The sequence below is a fragment of the Mchenga conophoros genome, linkage group LG15 (genome assembly GCF_057382185.1).
Source record: "Mchenga conophoros isolate Kocher_MC1m ecotype Shallow Benthic linkage group LG15, M_conophoros_male_GT1.1, whole genome shotgun sequence".
Classification (NCBI taxonomy): Eukaryota; Metazoa; Chordata; class Actinopteri; order Cichliformes; family Cichlidae; genus Mchenga; species Mchenga conophoros.
This window is the reverse complement of record NC_140540.1, coordinates 27,388,501-27,407,205: the sequence shown is the minus strand read 5'-3', so window position 1 is coordinate 27,407,205 and position 18,705 is coordinate 27,388,501. Positions and strand designations below refer to the sequence as shown.

Here is an 18,705-nt window from a genome sequence, read left to right as displayed (position 1 = left end):
ACAGACTGATCACAGCACAGCTTTCTCAGAGCTTACTGTCAGGACATCAAATCCTCTGATGTAATGCTTTAACTCAGAGAAAAGCTGAATTAAGGGTTTAAGGGTCCCAAGGCTAGGCCCCTCACGCCCCCTTACAGATATAACCAGAGTAACTGGCTTACTGAGAGAGCCCCTGAGATACCTGCAGAACAGTAAAATATTAACTTCTTTGATAATTGCTCAAAATGAGAACGTACGTGTAAGGGGAACCTTTTATTCCTTCCTTTCACGCACTTCCTATTCCATGGTGGGTGTTCCTGTTAAACGAGTTTCTAATACTCGGCTCAGTGTGTGCACAAACAGTTGATTACAGGTTTTTCGACTCTTGGATCAGGATGATTTAATGGAGAGCAGAACTCATTTCACCTATACCCAACGTCCACTCCCCTGCTGAGCAAGCAGAGGCACTGCCAATCAAAGGAAAACGGCCTTAAAAGAAGAGATTAAGTCCTTCATTCCTTCCTTCAGTCCATTTAATGGCAAAGAGCAGAGAAGTACAGCTAAACATATTTTTTCTGTTTTTTTTTTTCTGTTCACACACTGGCAATAAAAAGTGTTTAATATATGAAACATTGCCTAATGCATGTTTAAAGTGGGACATCTTTACACATTAAAAACACAACAGATGTGCTCTGACAAATGAAAGATGCCACATCGTTTGATGGAAATGAAAACAATCCACCTACAGGTGAGTCCACTTTGCCCAAACATAACGTCCCAGAGGTATTCTAATGGATTTTGGTCAGGTGAGCATGAGGTCCACTCAGTTGCATCGCTCGAATCATCCTCCAGAGCTTCCTGCATATTCTCAGTATCCCCAAACCAGTCATACTGAACGAGGACTCATGTCGCCCTCATGAAGTCTGTTTGGTAAGGCGTTCACACCAGCATAGCTCTTTTGGCGCTCATCCTCTTCCTCCGTGCACAGAGGAGCAGACACCAGTCCTGCTGATGAGTCAAGGCCTTCTGCAGCCCTGCGCAGCGCTCCTGGAGTCTCCTTCGTGCTCCTGAGACTGTGCTGGGAGGCACATAAACCTGCCATTAGCACGTAATCATGTGCCATCCTGGAGGAACTGGACTAGGTAGTCCAGTTCCTCCAGGATGGCACATGATGCAGCCTCTGTAAGGTTGTATGTATGGTCACATGTCACTGACCCCAGCATATGCAACACTAGTGAAAAACAGAACAGGGAAAATGTGAGACCCCTCCACCAATCAGAAGTTTTCCGATTTCTTTATTAAATCATAAGATTCTTAAATTCATCAAGTCTCTCTGTGCCTGGGTCCTCGTCACAAAACATGACATCACTGTTTTGTACATTTTAACACAATTGAATCCCCACATTCGTGAAAGAAAAGCAAAACACCTTTTTGAAAAGTCTGTAACAAAACCATCAAATCTGATAAAGGTTATTTAAATGCTGCAAAAGAAGAATGGATTGGAATAAAAAAAAAAATACATCTCTTAACCTTAATTACTGGGGGAGAATAATGAATGATGCTCATAGTGAGTAAAAAGTAAACAATATAATACAGATACATAAAAAAAAACCTCCTCCCAAAACAGAATAAATTATTACAAAATATTAATAAAAAACTATAAAAATGGAGGCAACTTTGCCTGTGGTAGAATGTATACAATGTATGAAAAAAAAATCTTTACTGCAGATACTAATTTTGTGTTGTAAGATTTATGAGTTTGATGCCTTCATAGTGGTACTTGGGAGAGCTTGACATTTTCTCAGGTGGTACACACTGTAAAAAGTTTGAGAAACACTGATAAGGTAAGTGTATGTGTGCTTTTGGAAAACATTTAAAGCTGCAGTACAGAATCTTTGAAACAAGCTAGCTTAAAACATTTTTAGAATATAAACAGAGCGCTCTGCTTCTCTTTACAGTTCCTCACTCCACCAGGGCTGTTTGGCACTTTCTGATAGTGTGCAAATGTGGTGCACGTACTGCGGCAGTCATACAGACAACTGGACGGTCCAAAAGTTGGCCTACCTATTACTGGCTGAGGTTTTAGTAGAGTTGTGGCTGAACCACATAAGGATATATCATTAATTTTAATCTCCCCAATCAATTATAATGTTATGTTGGAGTGTTGTTAAAGAGGGTCAAAAACGTTTCAACCCAGTTTGTTTTGCAGATTCTGTATAGCAGCTTTAATATAGGGAGGACACAACTTCCAGACTGTAAGAGTAAAATCAGTTTTTTTCTCTTTGTCAGTTTAACAGTTTCTGTTTTGCCTGTCACTGTTCCCTGTCTGTTTTCTTACCTGGTTCTTCCTGACCTTGTACTTTCTCCTCACATTTCCCTCTTTCCTCTCTCCCTCTTTAGACTGACAAACATACACAAATAGATTCAATTAGATGAAAAATTACATTAATGTGAAAAAAATTATATTAAGATCACTAACAAAAAGTCCTCTCTCAGTGTACTTTCAACCAAAAGGGAAATAACCAAACCACATGAACATCTAATAAAAGATATAAACATTGAAATACTGATCCAACATTATTCTTGAGAGACAGATCATTTGATTTTACACTTTTACCTGAATGTGGCTCCTTTTTTTTTTTGAATAAACTTCCTTATATCCATTATGAACCTGGCTGTCGCTCTGTACACACACACACACACACACACAACGGGAGTTATAAGGTTATTGGCAGTGTTGGGGAGTAACGGGATACATGTACCGCGTTACGTATTTAAAATACAAAATATGAGTAACTGTATTCCGTTACAGTTACCGTTTAAAAAGGTGGTATTTAGAATACAGTTACTTTGTTGAAATAAATGGATTGCACAGCGGTACTTTCCTGTTTCATATTGTCATGGGTCAGGACTGTTTTGGTTTTGTTTGACAGCTATGTTCTGTTGTTCCAGGCGGCAGCGTTACGGTTGCCATGGTTACAGGGTGACGCTCTCTCTCTGCGTGTTTCCTGACTGAGAGAGCGCCTTTTTGTTGTTGTTGTTGTGCTAAGCTAATAGGCAGAATGCTACAAGCATAGCTCTAAAGAATGTAGCATCATGGGCAGTGTAGTCCGTGCTGCAGGGAGAATGGACTGCCATACCCGTTATGTGTCTGTGAGCGAGGGAGGGAGAAAAAGGGAAAGTACGAGTTGTCATCGAGCAAAAGCGGGAGCTGGAAGCATGTAAATATAATAATAACCACTGCAGCCAAGAAGAGTGCCTGAGGAGCCCAGTTGTAAGTAAGCTATTAAGACTCGACTGTACGCTGTGTTGCTGTTTTCCTCTGAAACAATAAGTTCCGTTGGAGCAGCCTTTCAACGCCTCTCTCTGTCTCTCGCAAGCAAAGTTGACCCAGACAACAAAGTAAAGCTAGTTTTCGGCTACGAGCCCGACACGGAACCTGACGTGCTCCTGACGTGTTAGTCAGAGGTCCCTTTACTACAGTTCGGAGCCGCGGACCTTCAGTAACAGTAATAAATCACAGCAATAGCACATTCACGTAGTTGTAAACAGCATGATAATATATTAAGTCAGTGGTTCCCAAACTTGTTTTTGCTGCGCCCCCCTTTGTTTTACAAGAAAAATGTTGCGCCCCCCTCCCCCCCCCGCGCGTGCACGCGCACACATGCACGCACACATCCTCCAACCACACACACCCATATTTTGCTCCATTGCGGTTTATTTCACACCTCAAACATTTAGTAAACAATTAAGCAAGTACAAGTAATCTGCAATAAATTGCAGGTAGTAAGAAAATAAATAACTAACTCTTTTACGCTACGTCCGCACCTACACGGGTATTTTTGAAAACGCAGCTGTTTCGTCCACACGTAAACGACTTTTCGAATCACTGAAAACGGAGAGATTTTTTTAAAAACTCCTTTTTTGCGTTTCCGTGTGGATGAGGAATACAGAGTTCCTCATGCAGTGTCAAAGGTATGTGCCTTTTTTCACGTCACGCTGTGTGCCACGTTATTGTTTACATGAGAGGAATTGCAGATTGGCAGATAGAGACAAAATACTGTTAATCTGACTATCTGCAGGTTTTACATGCTTACATACACATGCAGTTACTGCCCCTCCATTTAGAAAGGCAGAGGCATCACAGTGTGATTATTTTACTTGTAGTTGTTTTGTTTTTTTTCCTGTGTAATAAATTTCAACATTGCTATCAATACATTTTTCCAAAAATGCCTCTGTGCAAAATAGGTTTAAAAACATAAACAACTGGGATACTGTTTGTCCGTGATTTGAACCGGGGGAACAAATCGTGGCAGGATCAGCCTGATATTATTTGTAGCCCGCTGTAACTGTACTGTATAAAGTATAGTATAGTATGTATATCTCCAAAATGTCAGGAGTAGTTAGTCATTACAAGAGGTGTTTGTGAACTAAAAATCACGAATGAAGTTGATTTGGAAACATATTCAGCTATGCTTCATCTCCTGCTTTGCGTTTCTGTAGGCGTCCGTGCTAGCAGTGTCCAAGCGTTTTGTCCCCCCCCCCCCCCCCCCCCCCCCCTGTCATCCCGCGCCCCCCCTGCCATGGCTCTGCGTCCCCTAGGCCCCACACTTTGGGAAGGTCTGCATTAAGTAATCCAAAGTATTCAGAATATGTTACTCTCATCGAGTAACGTAACGGAATACGTTACAGAATACATTTTGGGGCATGTATTCTGTAATGGAATACATTTTAAAAGTAACCTTCCCAACACTGGTTATTGGGCATTCACTCAGTTAGCTAGTTAGTATCCATTTCAAACAGGACAGTAGGTAACAACAGTAGGTTACAGACAATTTTAAGTTTTAGATTTTAAATAGGCTGTATACATTTCAATGGGAGCAACAGGACAGTCAGATGTCACTGATTTTACTAAAGAGTAGGGCGTAGGATTGTAGGGTAGCAAACATCAACAGAAAAGTTTTCAACACTGCAAGTTACCTGGTGTAATGTTTTTCAGCTAAAAAGAAACATGGTCTGACTCCTACCTAACTATATAAAGAGTAGCTGAAGGTTAAATGCATCTAACATGTCTTGTTTTAAGCCAGGCACTTACACCTCCGCTTGCTCTGGCAGCAAGAGTGCTAGAGCCAGAGTAGGGGAGAGCTGGAACAAACCATTTTGGGAGGGGGGTATCTATACTTTTGTTGTTAAAATGTTACGTCTCAACCAAGTACTGTATGCTTTTTATATTTTTAGTAGTGTGTCACACAAACAGTAATATTGTCATAAAAAAGTAAGAAATCTTTGGGGGTGCTTTGATACATTGCCCCTGGTTTCAGCTCTCATCCACGCACGTCTGCTTACCTGAATTTGTACTTCTAGAACAAATTTAAAGAACGTCCATCTTCATCATGTGGTCACATACACTCAGTAATGACTCAGGGGTTAGGATTAGGTCTCTTCACACACTGCTCGCTGGGTTTCTGACACCTTCCTTCTAACACATGTCTACACTAGTGGTGTGCGGATCGATATTGAAATATCGATTCTTCCGACACGAGTAATTTCTGTTCTATAATTGATTCTCGTATTAAAATATCTATATTTTAGTACTTTGGGGTAAATTTGTAGTTTATTATTAACAGGAACACAGTGGAAAGAAACTATATCATTCGGATCGTCTAAATTGGAAGGAACTACTTCCTCTTACGCCTTTCATAGTCATATAGGAAATACGGCTGTATAAATGTGTAGCAGCCCCTGGCGAGCACACTCACAACAATGGCTGAGCGTAAATAGAGTCATGTGTGTCGATACCACCCTGAATTTTACTTGGTATTGATCAGAAAGGAAATCAGTGGTATCGCACATCACTAATGCTCAGCCATTGTTGTGAGTGCGCACGCCAGGGGCTGCGACATTTATACAGCTGTATTTTGCACATGACTATGAAAGGCGGAAGAGGAAGTAGTTCCTTTGAATGTAGACAATCCGAATGTTATAGTTTCTTTCCACTGTTCCTGTTAATGATAAACTACAAATCTACCCTAAATTACTAATATATCGATATTTTAATGTGAGAATCGATTCTAGAACATAAATGACTGATATCGGAGGAATCGATATTTCAGGATCGATCCGCACATCACTACTGAGCGTAATTGTGTGAACGTATTTTACCGCCACAAACAGCTGAGACGTGGTTTGCGATACATGTGGCAAAAAAGTGAGGTGTTGTGGGCATACTTGCCAACCTTGAGACCTCAGAATTAGGGAGACATTCAAAGGGGCTGTTGGGGGGGGGTGATAAATACATTTTGCAGTGTTTATTTATCGGATAAAATACGTTAAATGTCACCGTTATTATTGGCCGGCCCGGAAACAGCGGGGGTGTCCAAATTCAGAGGCTGCTTCCACCTGAGGACCCGCCCTTTGTGGTCTAAAGAAAGCCGGGTAGTACGTCACGAGCTCCCTCGGTGGAGTGAAACTCGGCCGTCTGCTCCTTGCTATCTAAAATATAACCGGGCGCTGACTTAAATTCTCGACCGTCTCACACTTCAGTTTAATCAGTTTTCTGTTTGACGTTTATTCAGCTGTGTGAAAACCCCGGAGGAACCCTGCCGAGGGATTTATAAAGTTACATTTAATTTAATCTAATCTAATAACTTTAATCTCAGCCAAACCGATTTACTCACGAACAAATAAAACACAGAAAAAACCAAACAATAACATTTTTAAGTTATCAAAGTGACTTATATCTCATGTTTAACCCGAGTAGCGAAAGACCGCGGGGGTTTGAAGACGATGTGTCAGTTGGCTCAGATATTTGAAGTTTACACAGCTACATTCTCACCTGAAAATATGTTAAAAGTCTTTTTGCAACCCAGAAAAAGAAATAAGAGTAATATTAAAACTAAGTAGCTGCCGCCATTGTTGGAAACTGGAATTGGCTGGGCTGCGCTATGAATTCTGCGATATAGCTTTTCAATTTTGTTGTCTGGGTGGAAAATCGGGAGAAATTCGGGAGAATTGTGGCTCCGGGAGATTGTCAGGAGGGGCACTGAAATTCGGGTCTCACAGAAAAATCGGGAGGGTTGGCAAGTAAGGTTGTGGCAACATCACTAACCTTGTCAAACATCTCAGTACAAATCATATCACAGAACATGACGAGCATATGTTGAGGCGAACTGAAGAGGAGGAGAGGGACAGGTGCTGCTAGGGCGAGACAGACGTCTCTCACGGAGTCCTTTAGTGCTGCAGGCAGGCAAGGTGTTCAAATAGCGCACAACTTCAGTTTTTTTTTTTATTTCTATATGATGAACCCTGCATTATTAAGTGATAAGAACAAGTAATCTGGTGTCCTGTAATCATTATGACGCTGTAATTTGAGATACAATAAATAAAATACGTTTTTGTACAAAGTATCGGTATCGGATCAGTATTGTCGATACCACCCTGAATATTACTTGGTATCGGATCGGAAAGGAAATCAGTGGTATCACACATCACTAGTGTTTGCGCTGAGCAGAGGAGGGAGGGGTGCAAACACAGCCATGTGTTTGCTGAGCAGACGGGGGAGGGGCGGTAATTACACTCCCAGTAGCACAGGAACAGTGCAGGAGGGAGAGAGGAAGAAAGCCTCCGCTCTCTTATTGGATGCATGGTATAGCACGTTTATGCAGGGGCACCTTTGAAGTCTGTGAGAATAGTTTGCAGCCTGGTCTTACTGGTCACTAGAGCTGGGCGATAGAACGATAACGATATGTATCGCGATATAACTTTTTCTCGATAGAAAAATTAAACTATCGCGATAGACCTCACCGCTCTTGTCCTCTTAAAAAAAAAAAAAAAAAGAACAGCCAATCCAAATTACGTAGCGCAGAGCCGAACCAATCACAGCCGCAGCGTCACGTCACGTGACTTGTTACGTACAGCACAAGTGCCAAGCCGCACATGTGTATTTGTTTGGGAAGCAGCCAGCCACCGTACTGCCCGGGTAATGGAGGAAATCAACCGAGCGTGACCGAAGAGAAAACAGATGATGGTTCCAACGCCGGAGAGATTGTCGAACGGAAGAGCCATAGAAGTTCCGTAGTGTGAAGGTATTTCGGCTATTTTAAGTCTGACAAAAAACAGAGTAGCGTGCACTGTAAATTGTTCCGAAAGCAAGTCTGGAAATACAATAAACTGGTGCATGCGCTACGTCCACACGTACCCGGGTATTTTTGAGAACGCAGATTTTTATATGCGTTTGCACCTTTCGTCCACACGTAAACGGCGTTTTTGGTCACTGAAAACGAAGATTTTTGAAAACTCCGTTTTTGCATTTACGTGTGGACTAGAAAAATGGAGAAAACGCAGCGTCAAAGGTGTGCGCATTTTTTGACGTCACACTGTGCGCCACGTTATTGTTTCGGTGAAATGAATTTCTACAATACTGTTAATTCTACTCTCTGCAGTGTTTAAATGCTTACTTAAACACACAGTTACTGTCACTCCACACATACGACTCGGTTCTGGTTCTATGCCCCAGCTTTGTTTACTTTTTCCCACCGAGGCTTCTAGACTTCTGATTGGCCAACATTTCTGCACGGTTAGGAATCTAGCGCCACCTGCTGCTTTGGCATGTTCATAGCAGCGTTTTCCTTCATTTCTGCCTTTATGTGTGGACGGGATTATTTTTTAAAACGAAAACGGAAAATCTCAGTTTTCAAAAATACCCGTGTACGTGTGGACGTAGCCTCAGTCTCTGACTGGAAGCGCTAATTCGTCATTCGGCTTTTGTCAGACTAAAGTAACTGTTAAAACTGTTTGAAAAGCTAAGCTATACAACAAGGAGAGATTGAGAATTTCCTTTTAGTTCTCAGTTTATTTGATATTGACAAAAGTTAGTCAGTTTTGTCTGTTCTTCTGTAAAACAAACTAAGATTTATTTTTAGAATTAATATTTTGTTTCTAAGTGGAATTGACAATTTAGTCTGTTTCGTTTGTTCTATTTTGAAACTTAAACGCTTTAGCGGCTGCCTTTTGTGTAGTTTGCAATATTTGCCTTTATTTATCTGAAAAAGTCTCATGTTCCTTAACTACATCTACCCTGTTGAACTTATTATGGGAAATAAATATTTAAATAAAAACAAGCTGCTGATTATTTCACATTTTACTTGTGAGCAACGGCACATTTAAATTTTACAAATATAGTTATTTGGCTTATATCGTGATATATATCGTTATCGCCTGAAATAAAAAAAACATATCACTTCTGCACAGACACCATGAAGCGCACACTCAATTTAGAGCAGGGGTGTCGAACTCCAGGCCTCGAGGGCCGGTGTCCTGCAGGTTTTAGATCTCACTCTGGGTCAACACACCTGAATGAAGTGATCAGTTCATTACCAGGCCTCTGGAGAACTTCAAGACATGTCGGGGAGGTCATTCAGTCATTTAAATCAGCTATGTTGGATCAAGGACACATCTAAAACCTGCAGGACACCGGCCCTCGAGGCCTGGAGTTCGACATGTTATCTGATAACATAGATGTGATTATGATAATTTTTGATAGTTACAGAAGTGGGGGGGGGGGGGGGGGGGGGGCATCTCTTGTCTATGGCTGTATAAATCTATTCATGTCATGTCATCATTTTTTTTTCTTTTGCTGGTTTGTGGAACCTACTCCACATGTAGCTGGCCCATGTGTCTGCTGTATCACATGATTGACATAAGTTGCTACAATGCTTTTGTCCTGTTCACTACTGTGGAGCCGGACTGGAACAGAGCAAAGCACTACAGGCAGCGTCTGTTCATAGAGCAGGTTGGCAGAGCCCTCACCACCCCGACCATGGTGAAGAGAAGCCACCTGCCACCGTTTGCAGCCAGCCTGGTCTTACAAGCCCAGGGCCAAGTGCAGGAGGAGGAGGAGCCTTCCAAAAAGTGGAAACAGTGCGCATCGTGCAAACAGTGCAAAAGGATCCTAACCAACTGCTGCAAATGTGATGCCCCAGTCTGCCAAATCCATCTGAAAACGCTTTATGGTTCATGTTATAAAATGTAAATTACATCTTTGTTCAGTTTGTTTTTGAGTTTGTTCAGCTCAGTTCATTTTGTTTTTGCAATAAATTTTCATTGTTCCAAAAATAATAATGCATCCAAATCAATGCTGTTATCAGTTATTGACCTATTCAAGGCTGTAATAACCTTATGGCAAATATGCTATTCTGCAACTAATTTTTGGAAAATATTGCAGATTATGGGTTTTCCCATAAAAAAACAGGGGTCTTTATGACAATAAGGGCATAAAAACATAAAAAAATAATTAAAAATAATGATAAACTTTATACCTATGGTTAGGTCTGAAGTTGTTGAAAAGATTTGATGTGAAAAAAATGAAAAATTTATTTGTATATGATATTGCTATATCACCTGTTGCCTTGGGACCTTTTGGGGTCCTGAGGTTAAACTGTGTTTGTAAGTTTAAGGGTAACCTAGGTGTACCCTAGTTTAAGGGTTAGAAACAAACTTTTCATGAACAGAATCTACTGAAACTCTGAAGCTGAACGAACAGAAAGCCTAAAGTTCAACTTGAGACTGGAAGGGACTGACTTTTTAAAAAGCTGCTAGTCATGCCAGGAAATTATTGAACTGGTTCAGGATAATAAAATAAAATAAACGAGAACACACAGCCATCATAGTCAGGCACAATAAACAGGAACCAAATTACAGTTAGTGTGTTAAACAAGTGGTCGAATTCACAAGTCCGTTTCATTTGTAAAAACGTCTCTGAAAGGACACAAAACCCAAAGGATAAAACTGTCAGAGTGACCTGAAACATCTGAGTGGGCGGAGATCACGTCGGCACCCCTTCCCAGTAAATACAAAGCTGAAGACTGAGGTGAACAGAGAGAGCTAACCTGCATCAAACCTCGCTTATAAACACCAGCTTGGAATGGAGATTTTAGGGGCCGCATGACACCGACACCAGGCTCGTGTTTGAGAAGGTGACAACAAACAACGGCAATGGCTACAACGCCAACACAGGTCCGACACACCTGGTCAGCTCAGGGTAAAAGCAGAGATCGGATCATACAGGGAGTGTGCGGTTTGTTTCATTTGAAGTACCACATGCCCTATTAAGAAGTATTTTAAGGCATTTATCCCTTCTCTATGACTGCAGGCATCTTCTCTGCCCCCATCAAAGGACTGTACTACATCCACTTCACCGGGCTGACTGGAAACTCCAAGTCCATGCATGCAGCTCTGATGAAGAACGGCGAGAACATGTTTGCAGTCCAGGACACGGTGGGACCACACAGCAGCACCTCCAATGGCATGACACTGATCCTGGAACAGGATGACCGCCTCTGGATCACCCTCTTGAAAAACAGCAGCATCTTTGACCAAGGTCGGCTCAGCACCTTCACTGGCTTCCTCGTCTTCCCCATGAGCGGAGCCTGAGACACCTGCCCTGGAGAAGAGGACAGTGGCAATTGCTGAGGCTTGGTAGAGTCAAGAAAGAGAAAGTTTGACAGCATTAAAATCACCCAAAACATGTGCACTAAATAGTACTGTTATCTAGAATAAATGAGAAATAAGAACCAGCCTACCAAGATAGTCCTCCTCATTTTCAGAAGTTTCATAGAGAGTATAAACGTTAAGGACAGTATTGTTATTCTGTATATATTGTATACCAGTACACCAGTCTACATCCAGCCTAACTGGCTTTATCGCAGCCACCGCCCTGGTATTCTGCCTCTGACTATAGCTGTGCTGAGATCAGTGGTTGATTCCCCCACTCCCAAACATTTTGGATCAATCATGCATTGCTTGACCTTACAGAACCGCACTTGCGTCGTTCATAATAACGCCAGACTACTGAGTAACCTTGAAAAAGCTGAACCTGCTGCATATATTGACAACTTTCTGCCAGGTGACACTCTGTTGAGTTTCTCTTTAAGATACAGGGAAAGCGTTTAGTGGCAAACACACTAAGCCTCAGTTACTTTGACACAAAGGCATCTGCTGTGATGCTTCCACCTCTGATTATGTCTCACAAGTATCAGCTATGTTTGTATACATAGATATAAAATTATGGATATGTACTGATAAATGATGATAATAATAATATTTCTGAATGAATCGAATAAGTGAGGCCACCCCTCTGTAGTAAGAACTAAAAACTATTTAATAAAATTATTGGAAGCACATCATCTCACATCGAGTGTTTGAGGAGCACGTGTATGTTTTTCAATGTCTCTTTAAGTTTTTCCTTTCTAATAATTTTGTTAAATATTTTTTAATTCTTTCCAGCATCTGGCTTCAACGTGCAGTAGCTGGTCTCCTCAGCTCAGAGACTGAAGGGCTAAATTAGAGGAAAACAGTGCTGAAAGACAAACCCTTCATTAGTTACAAATGCTGTCTCTGTTTATTTCCTGTCAACAGGTTTTAAATTATTTCTAATCAATTACATTAATCAATCTGTGATTAGCCATCCATGCTGAGCTCTGACGGCTGTGGAAACTGAAGTCACACGGTGGTATTCTGATAAATGCAGATTTATTTATCTCAGTCCTGCAAACAGGAAGCAGTAAACAGGATTTTCAGGTCATTAACTGAGGCATGGAAGTGTGCGGCCTCTCCTACTTCCTGTCAAACAGCAAGTCTGTCTCCACATCAAATTCCAGGAGCTCGGGAATCTGACGGCGTATCTCTGCTTTGAATCCTCGGCTTTGTGACGACAATCACAAACCTTCAGATTCTGTTTGCTCTCTTGACCCAAACAAAGATGGCTGCCACACAGAGGTTTCTTGGTTTTGATGGGGCAAATGATCAGATTTCACAAACAAACAGACAATCATTTATGAAGCTGGTTTTTAGACCCATCAGGGATGATATATAAAAAATCCAAAACCAAAAAAGTTTCACTTTCATGAATGTAAAAAAAACAACAAAATACAACGATTTGTACAAATATACACATTTCATTCACAGTGTGTCTGTGTATGATAGTGTGTGTGTGTGAGTGTGTATGTGTGCATGTGTGATAGTGTGTGTGACAGTCCGTGTGTGAGTGTGTGTATGTGTGTGTGACAGTGTGAGCTCATGTTTTTCATTTACTCACTTTAAATATTTGATGTTTTTTTTAATAGGTAAAAGTAAAATATGAGATTCTGTTTTTGTTTACATTTTAAAAGCATCCCAACTTTTCTGGAACTCATTTTAATTTTGTAGTTTTCATTATTCATAAACGATACAGGATTTTTTTTCCTTTTAATGTAAGAAAAGATTCTCGTGTTTGTTAAATACATCAGCTGCTGCTCTCAGTTCTGGAACCCCAGATGGATTATTCAGGGAGGGAACAGGGAGGATAAGGGAACAACTAAAAACTCAGAGGGATTAAAGGTTTAACCTGGGTTTACAGCGTGGATTAAATGTTCTCAGCTCTCTGGTGACGAGTCTTCGTGTGGAGTAGAAACCTGAGCTCACCTGTGTGAGACGAGCTTGTCATTGAATTTTTAAATGTTTGATATTTGCTCAGCGTGCCTCACCGTTCTCATTTATAATAACACATTTATCCAACACAGCTTCAGCTTGAAGCCTCTGTAGTCTGAACTTTGACCCCACTCACAAGAACAGCAAATAAGCAGCATGATCTCAATCAGCTTCTCAGGAGTACCTGTCTCAGGTGTGATCATGTGACAGAAAAGGAGCACCTGAGGTGTACAGAAACTCGTTTATTGTAGAAATGCTCCTTTAATGAGCAGCTCAGAGAAACACAAACTGAACAATAATCAATAAAATTAAGTCATAAATCATCGCGCTCGGATCAATAACTGGACCGATGGAAGACTTCTCTCAGCGTCCACAGGAGCTTTTATTGTGAAAGCCTTCACTGGTATCCAGTAAAGTCCTCGGACCCGGACCCGGAGGAGTCCGCCTCCGGCCAACTGGCGGAGGGCGCTGGCTCCCGGTGTCGGGCGGCGTGGTGGGTCGGCAGGTTGGACGGATCCTCCGCGGTGACGGCGGCCGGAGAGATGGAGCCCTGCCCGGGAGGTCCGGTGGGTCCGGGGGCGAGGACCGGAGACACCTCCGCGCTCAGAGCGGTGACGGGTGCGTGACCGTCAGCAAGTAAACGATCAGCTATCGATCTGTTATCAGTGGCGTCACCGTCCGTATCGACGTCACACTCGGAGGGCTTTCCCCGGCTGTGCTCGGCCCCGGGGCTCCCGTTCCGATCCAGGCTCTGCCCGGGTCTCCAGATGAGGCTGTAGTACACCGCGAGCACCACGGCGGCCACGGACACGCTCAGCACGTACGCCGCCACTGTGGCCAGCCTAACCCACTTCCGGTTGGCGCTGGCCGCCAGCTGCGCCTTCTTCTCCCCAGTGTAGGTGACCGGTCTGCCGCGGGCCGCAGGCACGAACCTCCGGGTCCAGCTGCGGGGTTCCCGCATGGTGGCAGCCGGAGGAGCAGGAGGTGTGTGCTCGTGTGAGTGCGTGAGGTCAGGCAGAGCCTGCAGAGTGCACAGGTCCCTCCGTCATCCACAGCTGGACCCACAGCTGGATCCGCAGCTTTAAATCCACTCTGTCAAGCTGAACCGGGTCAGCACGAACCGGAAACTATGGTCACGCCTCCAAAATAAAAGCACGATCATTCAAAGCGAGTTTGAAAATAAAGTTTGAGTTTTGCTCCTGATTGTTTGCTGTGACCAAAAACTAAAATAAATTTTTAAAAAGGACAAGAAAAGAAAAAAGATTTTACTAAAGTAGAAAACATAATAAATGGATAGCAACAGAAAATCAAATTCCTCCAATCAGATACACCCACAATGCACATGCTCAGGTTGAGCCTCTCAGCAGGTACCAGCTGCAGGAGCAAGCCGCTCAGAAGGACAGATTGAACCAATCAGAGCACGGCATCGTTTAGTCCTCATTTCCGCAAACTGTCAGGCACAGATGACCTCATGCTGCAAAATAAACACACAGGTTTCATTCCCACAGAGACTGGAACTAGGGGTGGGTTTTGATTATCGATTTATCGATTAAAATTCTAGCTTGGATAACGTGATATCGATTCATTGAAATCCTGAGTCGATTTTTAAGTATAAATTTATTTTGTCCTCAGGTTAAACGTCACAAAATTTCAACAACCACCAAACAGCTAAAACAGTAAATGAGAGCAGGTACACGGATTCTGTACAAAGATGTAAACACAAAGTGAGGACCACCGATGGATCAGAATCAGTGAAATGTCGCCTTTCTCATCCGACGGCACGGACACGGTCGGGGCTGAAAGCCGACAGCTCACTGATTTTGATGTTTCGGCGGGTCCGTGCTTTGTGTTTACGTCCTTTTTGCGCTAGATTCTGAAGCTGCAGGTTTTATCTCTCTCCAAACAATATTGACTGAACCAGCAGCAAAAGAACATCCAAACTATGCTTCACATTTCGCTTCACATAAACATCGTCATGAATTCTTTTTCTTTTTTGATTCCACCATGATAAAATCACACTTCACGCAGAGCTCTCTCTCTCTCTCCCTGTACTTCAAGAACAGTTTCACATCTAAAAATCTCTGTTTTCTGCATTATTCGCTTGCTTATTACTAGAGATGGCAGATACCACTTTTTTATGTCCGATACCGATACCGATATCATAAATTTGGATATCTGCCGATACCGATATTAATCCGATATAGTGTGTTTTAATCAACAAAACTGTTTTTTTAAATATCTTGCTGCATTTTGTATAAGTTCATACTCAAGTTTAAAACAACAACTACACTAAAGCTATTCTGTTATACCTGTATGCAAAAAAATATATTTCATAGTTCAGCAATACTGATCAATCTAATAAACTCAAACCTACACCATCCTCCCTATTCTGGTATTTTAAAGAGTACTTAGCGTAAATATTAAGCAACCTAACTAATAGGGTTCCAACTCCCAGCAACAACAAAAATAAATAAATAAAAAATAGGGAACCACCCCTCACGCTCCACCTCATGATGCTTAATCGACGTAATCAACCTTAATTTGATGCAGTGTGAAAAAAATGCACAGAAATCAATTATTTTTCAAAATATTAAAATATTAAATAGATTCAACATCTTTCTTCAACAAAATTGCAGACTGCACAGATGGTACCTTCCCAAAGGAAAAAGTATTATAGCTTACTAGGGTATATATATATATTAGACTTAATAATTAGTATATACAGTAATGGACTTCTATTCATTTTACATCAAATTAAAACTTTGGGTGTCAGATAATTATTTATTAAAAGCTAGACATTTTAAATGAGAATAAGAAAGAAAAGTATGTCTTTGTGCCCCCTTTTCCCTGTTAATGCCCTATCGGCCCCCCTTGCTAAACTTTGCTAGATCCGCCCCTGCACAGTTACCAGCGTCAGCTACGTAGAAAAAGATCCTGGTGTACAACGTAATATTAAATAAATTCTAACAACAGCTTATCAAGCTTAAACGTGCTGCTGTTCTTCAGCCGCTGGTTTCCTCTTTCTGGTACAAAGTGGGCCAAAAACAAACAAGAGAGACGGACTCGCGACAGAAAAGCCGATCAGCTGATCATTAAGCAGTTTCATGATTGAAGTAGCAGCAAGAAGAGGCAGTCGCTCCATATATCGTTTGTTAAGCGGAATGCTTTACAAACATTCAGAGATGGACTTACACACTTGCTTTACTTCTATAACTTCTATAACTTTGTTGGAGATGAAATGCCGGGCTGCTAGCGAAGCTCCACATGCTATCCAGACCACCGACAGGTCCCGCATGCCACAGCCGCTCTATCACGTGATGCATACTGCGCCGACGTGCTAACATTCCGAGGTGAGTTGCAAGTTTTGTGAGGTGCTTTCCTGATATTTAATGGATCGGATTACATTTTTTTATTTTTCTCCGATATCCGATCCAGTAATTTAGGTCAGTATCGGACCGATACCGATAGGTAATATCAGATCGGTCCATCTCTACTTATTACACGCAAGTTGTTTACAGAGCTGTCGGCCGCTGTTTTTTCCCCTTTTACTTCGACAAGAAAGCCTCATTTCTGCTGTTCAGTAGGCTACTGAACAAATTGAAACTTTTTAAAATTATGCAAAATTGCAAAACGCTTTGCTGTGTCTAAAACCTCTGTAACTTTGCTCTGCTTCAGCAGCATCAGGTAATGTTCATATGCTGATTAATGGTTTTCTTTCGTTTTTGATCTACTGCAGAATATTTTTAGGGTCATCTGCTAATCACAGGCAAAGGAAATCTCCTTCATGTTTTTCTGTGTTTTATCCTCAGTTCGGCATCACCGGCATCGGCAAAAAAAAAAAAAAAATGCTTGTACTCATGCTGCCCCGACGTCAGCCAGCGCATATTGGGAATGGCATAAGCACCGATCGGTTTTCTATCGCCCGTTTGCTGGGAGTAAGGGCGCCCTTCGCTTGCGAGGTGCGCCTGCTGCTTGTGACACAGGGAGGAGAGCAGGGCCGTGCAGAGACGTTTAAAGGGGCGGGTGCTCAAAGTTAAAAAGGGGCACATTGAACCAGGCTGAATAACAACAACACACATTCATCAAGAATCTAATATAGGAAGGGCAGGGCTGTGTTGATCTGAGACTGTAGACATTAAAAAGTCCATAGGAGAGATGGTAGCTGCTTAAACAAGTGTCATGAGATAATAACAAAATGCAAAGATTGGTGACAGCACTTGGAACCATAAGGTAACAAAAAACTGTGAGAAATAATTTAGGCTCTGCCTGTGAATCACTCTTTGCTTCTCTTCTTCCTTCCATCCCATCATTTCATATATCACTCTCCACTTGCTGTCTATCTGAGAACAAGGCACAACTTGCTATTGCAATAAACTATAATCTAATTATCCACACCTAACAACTCTTGCACTTAATCTATAATAAAATGATGACAGAAAAATGTTATAGCACTGCCTTTAGTAGCCTCACACAGCTCCTACTGTTTCCTCCTCATGTCCTTACCCGGTATGTCTGGACAATGTTATATCATGAGTAAATCCATCTAAATAAAACACACACATGCACGCACACACAGTGACATTTTAGACCTTCTTCAGAATACTGTATATACTATGGGCATCATGGTGCTCATCCAGAATCCTTACATTATTATTTATTACTAGAGCTACAATAATAAAGCAATGAGGAGGGGGAAGTAATAAATATGAAATAATGTATTTATGATGATTCCATTTGTTTCACTATCCACTCTGTGCAGGGGCAAAGCTTATTACATTTTTAAACTGTAGAGATACAATAATTTTACTGCTGTAAATTCCAAATTTTGTCTTATTTAAAATATAAATCTAATGTAGCCTAGTGGTAAATGAATAATAATATTTTCCATTTCAGTTAACCAAATATCCATTTAAGGTTCAAAAAGGGTTCTTAAAATGTTGTTTCTTTGTTTCCATGTATGGTAAGACAAGAGTGTTATTGGGTAATTTAATGTTATTGCTTGTGCTATTTCTTTGGTTATCGGCATGTTGTGTGCATTTGAAGCTGATAATTTTATAGGTTTGTGTAGTTGCATATTGTGGTCACTGGGGGGGGGGGGGGGGGGGGGGGGGCAGTGCTTAAGGGTTAACTGCAGTTTTCCAAAAAAACTTAACAAGAAATGCATCTTGGGACTTCCTGTTTACTTTTCTTTTCGTTGTGGGGATGTGGAACGGGAATGTTGTGAAGGAGTTAAATTGTTGGTAAGGAATTGTTAAATATGCA

The 18,705-nt window shown here is 41.6% G+C and overlaps 1 long non-coding RNA gene across 2 annotated transcripts; it reads right to left on the bottom strand.

Annotated features, from left to right (window-relative positions):
- Positions 1-527: 527 nt before the first annotated feature.
- On the bottom strand, positions 528-2,898 carry LOC146558543 (uncharacterized). Of its 2 annotated transcripts, none has more exons than XR_014888736.1 (3): positions 2,597-2,898; positions 2,318-2,380; positions 528-1,057 (listed from the first exon to the last, which is right to left on the bottom strand). It is a non-coding gene; the product is annotated as an uncharacterized LOC146558543 (long non-coding RNA). The 2 variants fall into 2 exon arrangements; XR_014888737.1 differs by lacking the exon at positions 528-1,057 and adding an exon at positions 1,186-1,210.
- Between the last annotated feature and the right edge of the window lie 15,807 nt (positions 2,899-18,705).